Consider the following 12,424-nt stretch of genomic DNA (forward strand, 5'->3'; position numbering starts at 1 on the left):
CCCCTCACCCCAGCTGTCCCAGTTATAATACACTGCAGAATGAATTTTCCTGAGACTCAGTAACGTAAAAAAATAATAATAATTATGCTCACAGATACTGCAGGTCAGGAATTCAGACAGCGGGGACAACTTGCCTCTTCTCCGCGATGTCTGGACCTCAACTGGAAGGCTCGGAGACTTGGGGAGGTGGGGGGCGCTGAGGGATGATGTGGGTTATCAGCTGGGGTGTCAATTTCTCTCCCCATGAGCCTCCCTGTACAGCCTCTCGCTTGGGCTGGTTTAGACTTGCTTTACAGCTCAGCTGCTGGGTTGGAAGAGAGAGCATCCCAGGTGGGAAGCTGTATCACCTTTCATGACCCAGCCCCAGCAGTCAGTGAGCATCACCTGTGACTCCTTCTGTTCATGGAGTTAATTACAAAGTTCCACCCAGGATGGAGGAGGGGGACTCAGACTCCACCTGTTGTTGGGAGGGTGTCATGGTTCTAGAAAAAGCTGTAGGACCAGAAATATTGTTGTGGGCATTTTGGGGGGAAATAAAATCTGCCACACACCTGACACCAATGTGTCAGTCCCGAGTCTCATGCCCTCACTTTCCTCCCTACTCCTCCCTTTTCTCAGCTTGGTTTTGCCTGTGTGATTCCTGGAGTCCATGGAAGGCACTGGAAGGACACTGCAGGACAGGAGGAAGGGACAATTCAGGGTATTGCTTCTCCTTGTTCTCTGCTTCAGGAGCTGGAGTTCCTCTGTGGCTGCAGATCCCAGAGGGTAGAACCACCACAGCTCCAGCGTCTGCCCCGAGCCCACTTCCGGGACCCATTGGTCCAAGTCTTCCTGCATCCCTCCAGCTTCAGGGCCAGCAGACGCTTCTTGCATGCGCTTATCTCGGCGTTACCCCCTCTTCTCCGTTTTCCATCACATGTGTAAACAATTTTATGCATTAAGTTCCAACTGCTCCAAACACCTAGAATAGTTCCTGTATGCTTGATTGGACTTTGACCAACATAACTAGCAAGGGCCAGTGAGAGCTTGCAGGAATGCAGACGAGGTCATGCTCTCGCCCTGTCACTCCGTTTGATTCTCTCTGAATGGTCTGTCTTTCTCCTGAATTCTAAAACAGCAAAATTAAGAGTCTTTGGGACCCCTGTGTTCATAGACAGAATTTCCATTTTGCTTTTCAGACATTTAGAGTAGTTGTCTGACTTTGATATTAATAGGTCTTCACTGGTTTTTTTTTTTTTTCCAGCCATGCAGCCCGGCTTGTGGAATCTTAGTTCCATGACCAGGGATCGAAACCTGGTGCTAGCAGTGTAAGCGTAAAGTCCTAACTACTGGACCACTCTTGACTTTCCCAGCTCTGCACTTTCTCGAGTATACTTTGGACCCACAGGACCCTCATTCACAGGGCCAGGGACCAGACAGCCAAAAATGTTGACTATAGTGCATGTGGTAGCTCACCTCTAGGGTGGCCTCCCCAGAGCCCCACCTCCCATTACTCACATCCCTGTCTATTCCTTCCTTGATCAATAGGATCTTGTAGGCAACGACAGAGTGTGATTTCTGAGGCTAGATCAAAAATACGGTGGCTTGGGCTTCCCTGGTGGCTGAGCGGTAAAGAGTCCGCCTGCCAATGCAGGAGGCTGGAGTTCAATCCCTGCTCTGGGAAGATCCCACATGCCGTGGAGCAACTAAGCCTGTGTGCCACAACTACTGGACCTGTGTTCTAGAGCCTGGGAGCCGCAGCTACTGAAGCCCTCATGCTCTACAGCCAGTGCTGCACAACGAGAGAAGCCACTGCGATGAGAAGCCAAGCATTGCAACTAGAGAGTAGCCCTCACTCACCACAACTAGAGAAAAGCCCATGCAGCAATGAAGATCCAGCACAGCCAAAAATAAATATTAAAAAAAAATACTGTGGCTTGCACTCTGCTCTCTGTTGATCAACCTATCTGGGGCAAGCCAGCTACCGTGTTGTGAGGACACTTTACAGAGAGTCCTATGGAGATGTCCATACAGTGAGGAACTGAGGCCTCCTGCCAATATCCATATAAGTGGGCCATCCTGGAAGTGGATCCCTCAGTCCCAGTCAAGCCTTCAGTTGACTGTGGCCCCAGCCAACATCTTGACTACAACCTCATGAGAATCTTGAGCCAGACCATGGAGCTAAGCTGCTCCTAAATTCTTGACCCACAGAAATGGTGAGGTGATTAAGATCTGCTGTTGTTTTAAGCCACTAAGTTTTGGTGTAACTTGTTACACAGCAATAGAAAACTAATATAGCACAGTAACCTACTCCAAGAGCAGCTCTGAGGACAGAAACCCTGCTGTTGACCCCTGGGAGGTGGGCATCTCCACAACCAAAAATGTCTTCCAGGTAGATAAGGAGCGATATATTAAAAACCTATGAAAGAACTAGAAGAAAACAGAAACTAATTTTTTACATGATTGGGGTAAGAAAACATTTCCTAGGCAAGTCATGAAATCCAGAAGTCATGGAGAAGATTGACAGATTTGATGATGTAGAAGTAAAACCTTGCATATGAAAAGAAGACATCATGAACAATGTCTAAGATAAATGATACACTGGGAGAAAAATTGTGGAGAAGAAGGCGAAGGCAAACACCACAATGCCACATGGAAAGGATATGAAGAGCACGTTTTATTGGGAAATTTTTCAAGTAAACGCTCAGCAAGATGAGGTACACGGACCCTGTGTTCTCATCAGTCCACTCTGGATGCTGCGTTTTAATTCTGTAAGCTTGAAGAGGTTTTACATACAGGGAACAGTCAAGACTTGGAGGTATGCATGGGAGGAAGGGGAGCCCTCAGCCCAAAGCAAACTTGGGTTCAGTCACAGCCACTCCCACTGGGGGAAGGGCAGAGATCCTCAGCCTGAGCAAGCAACAGCAGAAGAATTCCAGGAGTCATCATTGAACCATTCTGCTTGTAACTCCACAAAATGTTTGCAACATACATAACCAGCAAAATGGTACTATCTCAGATAAACAAAGAGTTTCTACAAATTAGAAAAAAATAGTTCAATTAAAAAAAGCAAAGTATAGGAACACAAATCACAGATGAAGAAGTACATAAGACCCGAAAATATATGAAAAGATGCTCAATTTCACCCAGTGATGAGTAATATACAAAATTAAAATCAAAATGAAATACCATTTTTTAACTGTCCCCCTGGCCAAAAAAAAAAAAATGGAAACAATTGACAGCAGCTCAAGTTGGTGGGAGGGTAAACTGGTTCAGTATTTTTTGTAAAGCAATTTGCCAGTATCTTTCACAACTGTAAGTGTATAAACTCCCTTTGCTCAATATCCCCTACAGAAATCAATCTTAAGGAAACACAAAAACTGAAAGAGACATGAATTTATCCATTCCAAAAATATTTATTGTGTGCTATTCCATGTAGTGGGGGCTGTTCCAGGTGTTGGCACCATTCCAAGTGCTAGGGGATGGAGCAGTGAAAAACCAAGTTCCTGCTCACTTTCTAATGGAGGACACAATTAAAAACCTGTGGGCAATTAAAAATAAATTAATTTTTTTTAAAGTAAGAAACAAAAACCTATGGGCAAATGAGGTGCCATTACACTCACCAGGGATGATACAAGCAAAAAGACTGACAATGTTGAGTGCTGATAAAAATATGGAGCAACCAGAATTCTCATACTTTGCTGGTGGGCATGTAAAACAATTTGTCAATTTCTTATAAAGTGAAATATACACTTGTCATATAAACCTGTATTAGCACTCTTAGATATTCACCTAGAAGAAAGGAAAACATATGATCACAAATCCTTGTAGATGAACATTCATAGCACTTTTACTTATAACTGACCCAAATGTCCATCAATAGAAGAATAGACAGATTGTGATATATCCACACAAAGATAGACTACTCAGCAATAAAAAGGAATTAACTATAGGTACACACAACATAAATGAACCTCTAAAACATGCTGAACAAAATATTATGTAGTCACATAAGTACAAGTCACATAAGAGGGCATCCTATATGATTACATTTATATGAAACACCAGAAAAGACAAAAATTGATCTCTATGGGCAAAGCAAATCAGGGCTTGGCTGGGGGGTGGGAGGAGGGGATTGACTGCAAAGGGGGCATGAGGAAACTCTGGGGTGATGAAAATGTTCTAGACTTTGATTATGGGACTTCCCTGGTGGCTCAGACAGTAAAGCATTTGCCTACAATGTGGGAGACCCGGGTTCAAACCCTGGGTCGGGAAGATCCCCTGGAGAAGGAAATGGCAACCCACTCCAGTACTCTTGCCTGGAAAATCCCATGGACAGAGGAGCCTGGTAGGCTACAGTCCATAGGATCACTAAGAGTTGGACATGACTGAGTGACTTCACTTTGATTATGGTAGTGGTTACGTGGGTGGTGGTCACATGGGCTATGTTTGTCAAAGCTCATCAATCTGTATACTTAAAATGGGTGTATTTTATTATGTGTAAATTATCGCTAAAGTTGATGAAAAGAAAATGTGTGGGTGGACTCTTGCTGTCTAATGCACAATTCCACCCACAAGACCTTCTGGAGGCAAGAGCATGGGTTCTATCTCATGGCCTGCAAATAAGGCACCAAGCACCATGCTAGAATGTGTGAGAGACACTGAACCCCACAGTTACACAGAGGAGGACACAAGGGGACACCTGGCAGGAAGTGTGCTCTCTCTCCCTCTCAAGAAGTACAAGACAGTGTATGGATCAGAAGCTGCTGCTGCTAAGTCACCTCAGTCGTGTCCGACTCTGTGCGACCCCATAGACTGCAGCCCACCAGGCTCCCCCGTCCCTGGGATTCTCCAGGCAAGAACACTGGAATGGGTTGCAATTTCCTTCTCCAATGCATGAAAGTGAAAAGTGAAAGTGAAGTCGCTCAGTCGTGTCAGACTCTTAGCGACCCCATGGACTGGAGCCTACCAGGCTCCTCCGTCCATGGGATTTTCCAGGCAAGAATACTGGAGTGGGGTGCCATTGCCTTCTCCGTTGATCAGAAGCAGCAGATGTGAACTGAAATAGTACTGCTCTAGGATGTCAGGGACTCATTGTCCGAAAGCTGAATCCACCTCATTCTATCAATCAAAGCAGGCACAGGACCCAGCTGGGTTCAAAGCGGTACAGAAACAGACCTCTCTACCTGATGGAGGCATGGTGGGTCACACTGCAGAAAAACATGTGGGATATTGTTGCAGGCATCTTTTAAAAGTGCAACCCATCCCAACCATATATATAATGAAATCTCATTTTTCTTTGCTCTTTAGTGGAGTTTTAAATTGGGCTCCAACAATATTGACAAAGGGCAAAGGTTTGAGAAAGGCAGGATTATTGGTAGTCAGCCCAGTGGTATACAGAGCTTTACTAAATATACATTAGCAATATTAGGTATTACAAAAGTTAGTGTCTCCAAATAACTGATTACTTTTCCCTCTACAGCCCCTGGAGTGTCTCTCTTACTCCAAGATTCCCCTCTGCTATTAGCCCTCACCCCTCCCTTTGGGTCAACCTAATCCTAAAGGTGTTTCTCTGGGCCACACCTGACTCTACAGATTCACCTCCCAGAAATTCAATCTCTGTTCACTTCCCTCCAGGCATTTACAACATCTTATAGAGCTATGCTGCAATGCCTCACTGCACCAACAGGTGGCAACCTAACATTTGATTCAGACTTGTATTTTAGGGAAAGGGGATATGGAATAGGGTGGGGGAGAAAGGCAACAAAGGAAATATCTAACATTACCATGTTGCAGCCTGAAATTCTCAAGTTTGACATTTTAATTGTTCTAAGATACCCATTCCATCTATGAAAGCTGTACTAAATGCACCAGAGGAAGCCTTGATAATACAAGATTTCATCCAATATCCCCAACTCATTTTGGAACCAGTCAACAAACCATAATGGATAAGCCACTCTGCCAAGGACACTCTATTAGACTCTTAAAGTGGGTCATGAAAGGAAGAAATCCAGTTCCTACTTTCAAGGCGCCTACATAGTAACTTTCAAGGTAGCTCCAAGACTGTCTAATCAACTTGAACCTGGCAACTGAGGGCTAGGTGTGGGCCAGTGGGAGCCCATGATTGCCCTAGCAGAGGGGAAGGGGAGAGGGGCCAACGTGGAAGGCGTAGAGTGGGAGGGCCAAAAGGAAACCCAGATGTTGATGTGCATAGGATACAGTTGGACAAAATGTCAGAGGGAAATAGAGAAAAAAAAACAGTAAAAAGAATGTTGCAGAAAAAGACTTGACTCAAATGGAAGGTACAGACCCTAATTTCAAATTATTATAAGATGTTAGTGCCAACAGGAACCCCAGAGACCCTCCAGCCCCAAGCTCATTAGCTAGGAGGGCCACCATGGGTGAGCAGCGTGCCTGGACTGGAACGTGGCACCCTGACTTCCACGTGAGGTCTCGCCAAGTGTTGAGTGAGGATGATGTAACACAGGCAGAGAAACAGCTATTAGTCAGAATTTCCAAGAGGCAGTAACCTCTCCTCTTTTTCACTGAGTCCAGCTCAGTTTGGCAACTCCCCAAGTGACCCTGGGGAGGTTGCTTCTCCTCTGAGCCTGATTTCCTTCTCTTATCAAATGCTTATTGGATGCTTCGTGCTCTTCCTGATGCTTTCTTTACATGTTAATTCATTTCGTCCTTGCTACAATCTTCTGAGGTAGGTATGATGATCACCATCCCCATTTGACAGATGAGGAAACTGAGGCAGAGGTTAGTAAACTCATTCAAGGCCACACAGCGAGGAAGTGGTGGAGAGCTAGTTCAAGCCAGGGCTGTCTGGCTCTAATTCTGTGCTCTCAACTGCTAGGAAATCCTGCCCTTCAGTGGGCTGGATTGGACCAAATAGATGCCCTCCAAGGTCCCTCCAAGGGCAGACATGGTAAACTTCTACCCACTTCCTTCCTCTAACTGCTCCAGGAGAACCCAGGAGATATTCAGTAGAAAATCTTCACCGAATGGCCATGTGTTCTTCTGCTTTGGGGCCCATTTTACAACTCTAGACATCGCAGAAAAGGCCAGTGGGGATGATCGGAATCCTGAGATGAGAGACAAACGTGGAGGGGAATGGAAGGACTTGCCTTTTTCAACCCGTTTGTCTTTGTTGTTGTTTCTCTCTGTGGCTGTTCTTATGCACAGAGGGTCCACTTTTCCAAATGTGATTTTTAAACTGCAGCAGAGAGAAAGCCAAATAAACACAGAATGGTCGGCCAAGGGCCCGTACTTTCTATTCCCTGGTTACAAAGTAAAATTAGCTAGCTGGTGGCCAGGGCTGGGAGATTTATTTTGGTCTGAAGTCAACCCACAGATTAACAATATTGGCAAGAACTATACAGGAGGGGAAAATATTTTGGACAAGGCTGCATATGTTTGTGGATACATCATCCCCCTCTGTACAGCGGCCAAGGTTAAAGGGAATGGGAGTCAGGAGCAGGCTATACGGTGTCCTTTCCGTGAATAGTCACTTTCTCTATCACAATGCCAGCTCACGCCCTCTGAGGGCAGTCGCACAGTACCTTGCGGGACAGAGGAAAGGTGACCGGGAAAGCACACTCACCATCTTTCAGAAGATGGGCTTGCTCATCTTTTATTCCTCCTTTCCTTCCAAGACCCACATTCCATTCTGAGGATAATTCTCAGGCAAGAGCAATTTCCGGATTCTCAAGGACTCACCGAGGGTAGTGTCAGAAAAAATTATCCAAAATTGGAAATAGGCGAAAGAGATTATTGGGTGTTCTTGCTGCACCGTGCAGGGCTGGCACCTTTGATTGATTTCCTATTGACTGGGCTATTTTACAATCCCATAGCGGCAGAGGTTGGTTAACTTTCAGATTTTTGTCTGGTAGAGATGCAAATAATTTCTAACCTAGCTGTCTCACCCTAAGATTCTTCTATTAAATTGCCTATAAATACCGAGCTCCTCACATTCTCACTGTAACCGGATTTAACATCTTAGACGTTTCCTCATTATGGAATGAGTTAAATTAAATCTTTGACATGTGGTCATTTTATATTTGCATGTGAGTCAAGTGTTTTCACCTTTGGAAAATTCCACTTTAACACAAGAATGCAGGTATGAATTGACGGGACATTTTTTTCCTGGCCTCTTTGTCATCAGAACTCAAGCCCCAGGGCCAAGACCTCATTACTCCTCAGGGTGGAGTCCATACAGCCCTTCGACAGCAGGTAGCCATCCCGGCCCCCTTCATGGCTATCATGGCTATCGGCAGATGAGTCCCTGGCCCTGGCCTTGCTCATCTCCACCCTGGCCTAAAACATGCTGGTCCTTCAGGAACAGTCAAGGGTAGGAAAGTTATTTAGGACCCATAGGAGTCACCAGACCTCTTCCTAGAAGACCTTGTGGGCTCCGGCAAAGGAAGCCTTCAGTTCTCAGATTCTGAGGAAGTGTTCTCATTCTCAGAATGAGAATAGTCATTTCTACATTGCAGACTTCACAAGGAGTTTCTAAAGTGCTTCTCAAACTTCAGTGTACATATGACTCGCCTGGGGTAATCTTAATATACGAATTCTGATTCAGCAGGTCTGGGGAGCATCTGAGGGGGTCCTGATAGGCCCTCAGGGGAGGCTGCTTCCGGTCCACGAGCCCTCTGAGTAGCAAGGCTCTAGGGTTGCTGGGAGAGCCCACCCCTTGAAAACCCCAGGGCATAGCAAATATACCTGTGAGGAGTTAATGATTTATATACTTAGGGCTCCACTCCCGCAAGAGCACAGATCGGAATCAACCCCAGGAACAGCCATCTCCTAAACCCACGCTGTGCTTGGGCTGTCACTCACCTGATCTCCCTTAATCCCCATAACCATCCCGGAAGTCATTCCAGTTTTACTCAAGAGGAAACTGAGGTGCACACCAGTCACATAACAGCGCTGGCTTTTGGAGCCGGGTTTGCCGAGCTCTAACCACATTACCACACAGCTTCCTTCCTCCACCACAACTTCGCAGGGCTGGGCTCCTCGGCCACATCCCCAGGGGCCTTCGAAAGGGACAAGGGAGAACTTTCCTCCTTACCACATGGCCCCCACTGCCCTCACATTCCCTGGATGATTCCTCCACCCTCTCCCCCTGCAGCTGTCAGAGGGAGGGCGCGACTTCTGATTCATTCCACAGTAGACAAATGTTCCTGGAGAATCTACAGTGGGCAGAGCTTGCTTCTTCACCCTGGAGAGAAACAGGGAGAAATTCAAACAATGAAAAACAGATCTCTGCCTTCAAGGAAGTTAAAATCCAATGGAGAAGCTACTACGACATAGATACATTGCAATACGCATTCAGATGGTCCCTCCCTGCCCTTTTGTCAGGGGAGCCCCTCTCTCCTCTGGATAGGGCCCCTGTTTATCAGCAGACCTTTTGGTCTGCAAAGATAATCCTGCTGAGTTTTTTATGGACTGGGTTGGCCGGGGGGTGGGGGTGGGTGCGGCGGAGAGGACAAGGCAGGTGGCAGATGGGGGCGGGGGAGGGGGCAATGTGAGCAGCAATTAGATTTCTGTTTCAGTTGACGGTGTGTGCTCCTGGGGACCCAGGGACTGGGTGCTCCTTTGCCAAATGTAAATATCAAACCAATAAATGCTAATGTAGCATGAAAAAGTGCTGATTTGGGAGAAAGTTCCAATCATTTAGAGAGCTTGTCGCAGAAAGCATTTAGGTGTTTCGGCTCCAAGGAAGCTGGGGAGGGAATTAAGGGGATGGAATTCGTAGCTCCCTTCTGGGTGGTGGTACTACCCCGGCCACCCACTCCAGGGAAAGGGAACCAGCAAAGACGGACACAGCAGGGTGTTGGGAGGGGACAGTAAATAAAACAAAGCCAGGAAAGGGGGTCAAGTTCCTAAACATCTGGCATCAGAAGTGGGAGATAGCACAGAGCCCTGTTGGGCTGGTGCACTGGGATGACCCTGAGGGATGGGATGGGGAGGGAGGTGGGAGGGAGGGTCAGGATGGGGAACACATGTACACCCATGGCTGATTCATGTGAATGTATGGCAAAAACCACCACAATATTGTAAAGTAATTAGCCTCCAATTAAAATAAATTAAAAACAAAAAACAAAGAGTCCTGTTATCAAGATTTCTGTGACCTTGACACCTGCCTTGATGGGTCTTTGCCCAAGGTCATGGTCATCCTCATGGACGTCTTGAAGGTGGCCCCAGCCACACCAGCCTACCTTCAGGGACCCCTTTCTGATTGAGGGCTCTGATCTCTCTGTCCCACCGTACCATACACCCACACTTCTAGCAAGCCTGTCAGGATCCCCCCCACCATAATCTGTCATACCTCCCCACCTCACAGAGGCCCTGGAGGAACTCTGTAAATCCTCATGAACTTGACTCAATATAAATGGCTGTCAAGGGAGCTGAGAAAAGAAAACAGGGAAGTGTGTTGGAGAGAAGACTCGGCTGGGGTCCAGACCTGGCTCTGCCACCTCGTTGACCTTAGAAGAGATATCACACCTCTCTGAGCCTAGAAGCCTCAGTTGTTCCACCTGTAGAATGGGAATAACAACTTTTGCCTGGACAATTAAATGAGATAGTGATATATGTATGAGGGCTTGGGAGCTCGCACATCGAGCCGGCAGGTCGCAGGGGAGATGAGCAGCAGTGGGGCTCTGCAGCCAAACCCTTCCTCCCTTGTGAATGACGTCATACTCTGCCACGGCCCAGGTTCTCTTTCTGGTCCCAGAACACTGAGCAAACACCTTAAGCCTCCTTACAGCACTGCTGCTTCTGAACATGAAAGGGAAAGAACATTCAGAGGGAAAACCATTCAAGCACTGTCCCCACCTCCTTCTTTCTAACCCAACCTGGCCATCTAATCCGGTCAAGTTTACCTCTAAATATCTCTGGAACCCGCCTCTCCCCTTTCCTTACATTCTGTTCCCAGAGCTGCTGCCTTGGTTCAGATCCCCTTGACTTTTTTAATAATTTACTTTTCAAAATATTTATTTACATATTTACCTGTTTATTTATTTATTTTTGGCTGTGCTGAATCTTCCTTGCTGCACATGGTCTTCTCTAGTTGCGGTGAGCGGGGGATACTCTCTAACTGTGGTACATGGGATTCTCACTGCAGTGGCTTCTCTTGTTGCATGCAGGCTTCAGTAGTTGAGGTGCATGGGCTTAGTTGCTCTGCAGCATGTGGGATCTTCCTGGACCAGGGATCGAACCCGAGTCCCCTGCATTGGCAGGTGGATTCTTATCTACTACACTACCAGGGAAGTCCTCCTCTTGACTTTTGTCCAGAACCCTGCAGACTCCCTGCTTCATTCTTCCCACCCAAGACCCCTGTTCTTCCTCGTGGCTGCCTCTGTTACCCCACTGCTCTGCTTTCACCCTGACTTCTGGCCTCCTCTGGCCCTGCCCTCACAGCCCAGCCCTCCTGCTCAGATGCCCCAGAACCAGCTTCTGTACTTCAGGGTCTTTGCATCTGCTACTTAAGCCAGACAGCAACTCTGACATTTTGGTGCAGCTGGAACCCCCAACCCCTTGGTTACTCTCAGTGGGATGTGAGCTCCTTCCCACGCACTTTCTTCTCTCTCTCAGGGCTTGCACAGCTCTCGGCCAGGTAGAAAAGTTATCTGGGTTTCCATGATTGTAAACTCCCTTAGAACGCACTCAGAAGCCCAAGGTCAAGCTCTGGGAGGACAGTTTCTGGTAAGGAGGCATAGCTAGGCCCTGAGTCTTAGCAGCTGTCTCTCCTGCATTTTACCTTTCCACAACCTTGGGATTCTCTTTGAGACCTTGAGCCCACTGTTGAGCTAGGCGGAGGCATGCAAAGACCTTGCGGAAGAATAGCTAAGGCAGTTCTCAGTCTTTCAAACTCTTCCAGCATGCTCTGAGCCAGGCCAAGCTCTGGAGATATAGCAAAGGCCAAGGCAGACCCAGATTCTGCCCTCCTGGAGAAACCCGCCCTAGGGGATGTCAGACAGCATGGCACGAGGATGCTCTGTGGAGGGCACGTGTGGAGAGAACTGAGGCCCCCAGCCTGCGGCCAGAACCAACTCACCAGCCACAGGAGTGAACCACCTTGGAAGTGGATGCTGTGGGCCCAGCGGAGCCTTCAGACAACTGCAGCCTTGGCCACCTCTAAGGGCAACCTTCAGAGAGATGCTGGGCCACAACCACCCAGCCAAGCCTCAGATTTGATTTCTGCACCAGAGAAACCAAGAGAGTGGAAAAAAATGACTTATGTTGTACTAAGTTTTAGGGTGATTTGTTACCTCACTATCTATAACTAATACTGTGGCACAGATGATTGAACTCGGGTGGGAAAATAATATATATCATTATAACCCACCAGGCTCCTCTGTCCATGGAATTTTCCAGGCAAGAATACTGGGGTGGGTAGCCATTCACTCTGCAGGGGATCTTCCTGGCCCAGGGGTCG

The 12,424-nt window shown here is 47.2% G+C and overlaps 1 long non-coding RNA gene across 3 annotated transcripts in view; it reads right to left on the bottom strand.

Annotated features, from left to right (window-relative positions):
• Nucleotides 1-3,375: 3,375 nt before the first annotated feature.
• The window catches only part of LOC145537036 (uncharacterized), an 84,722-nt gene continuing 75,673 nt past the window's right edge, over nucleotides 3,376-12,424 (bottom strand). For 2 of the 3 annotated variants that reach the window (XR_014076142.1, XR_014076141.1), the window contains 4 exons: nucleotides 7,586-9,205; nucleotides 7,110-7,198; nucleotides 3,603-3,771; nucleotides 3,376-3,520 (listed from right to left, as the gene is read on the bottom strand). This is a non-coding gene — a long non-coding RNA (uncharacterized LOC145537036). The remainder of the gene's footprint in view (nucleotides 3,521-3,602; nucleotides 3,772-7,109; nucleotides 7,199-7,585; nucleotides 9,206-12,424) is intronic. The other variant, XR_014076143.1, reaches the window with a different exon arrangement.

This window comes from Giraffa tippelskirchi, chromosome X (genome assembly GCF_054371585.1).
Source record: "Giraffa tippelskirchi isolate mGirTip1 chromosome X, T2T-mGirTip1v1.2.pri, whole genome shotgun sequence".
Taxonomy (NCBI): Eukaryota; Metazoa; Chordata; class Mammalia; order Artiodactyla; family Giraffidae; genus Giraffa; species Giraffa tippelskirchi.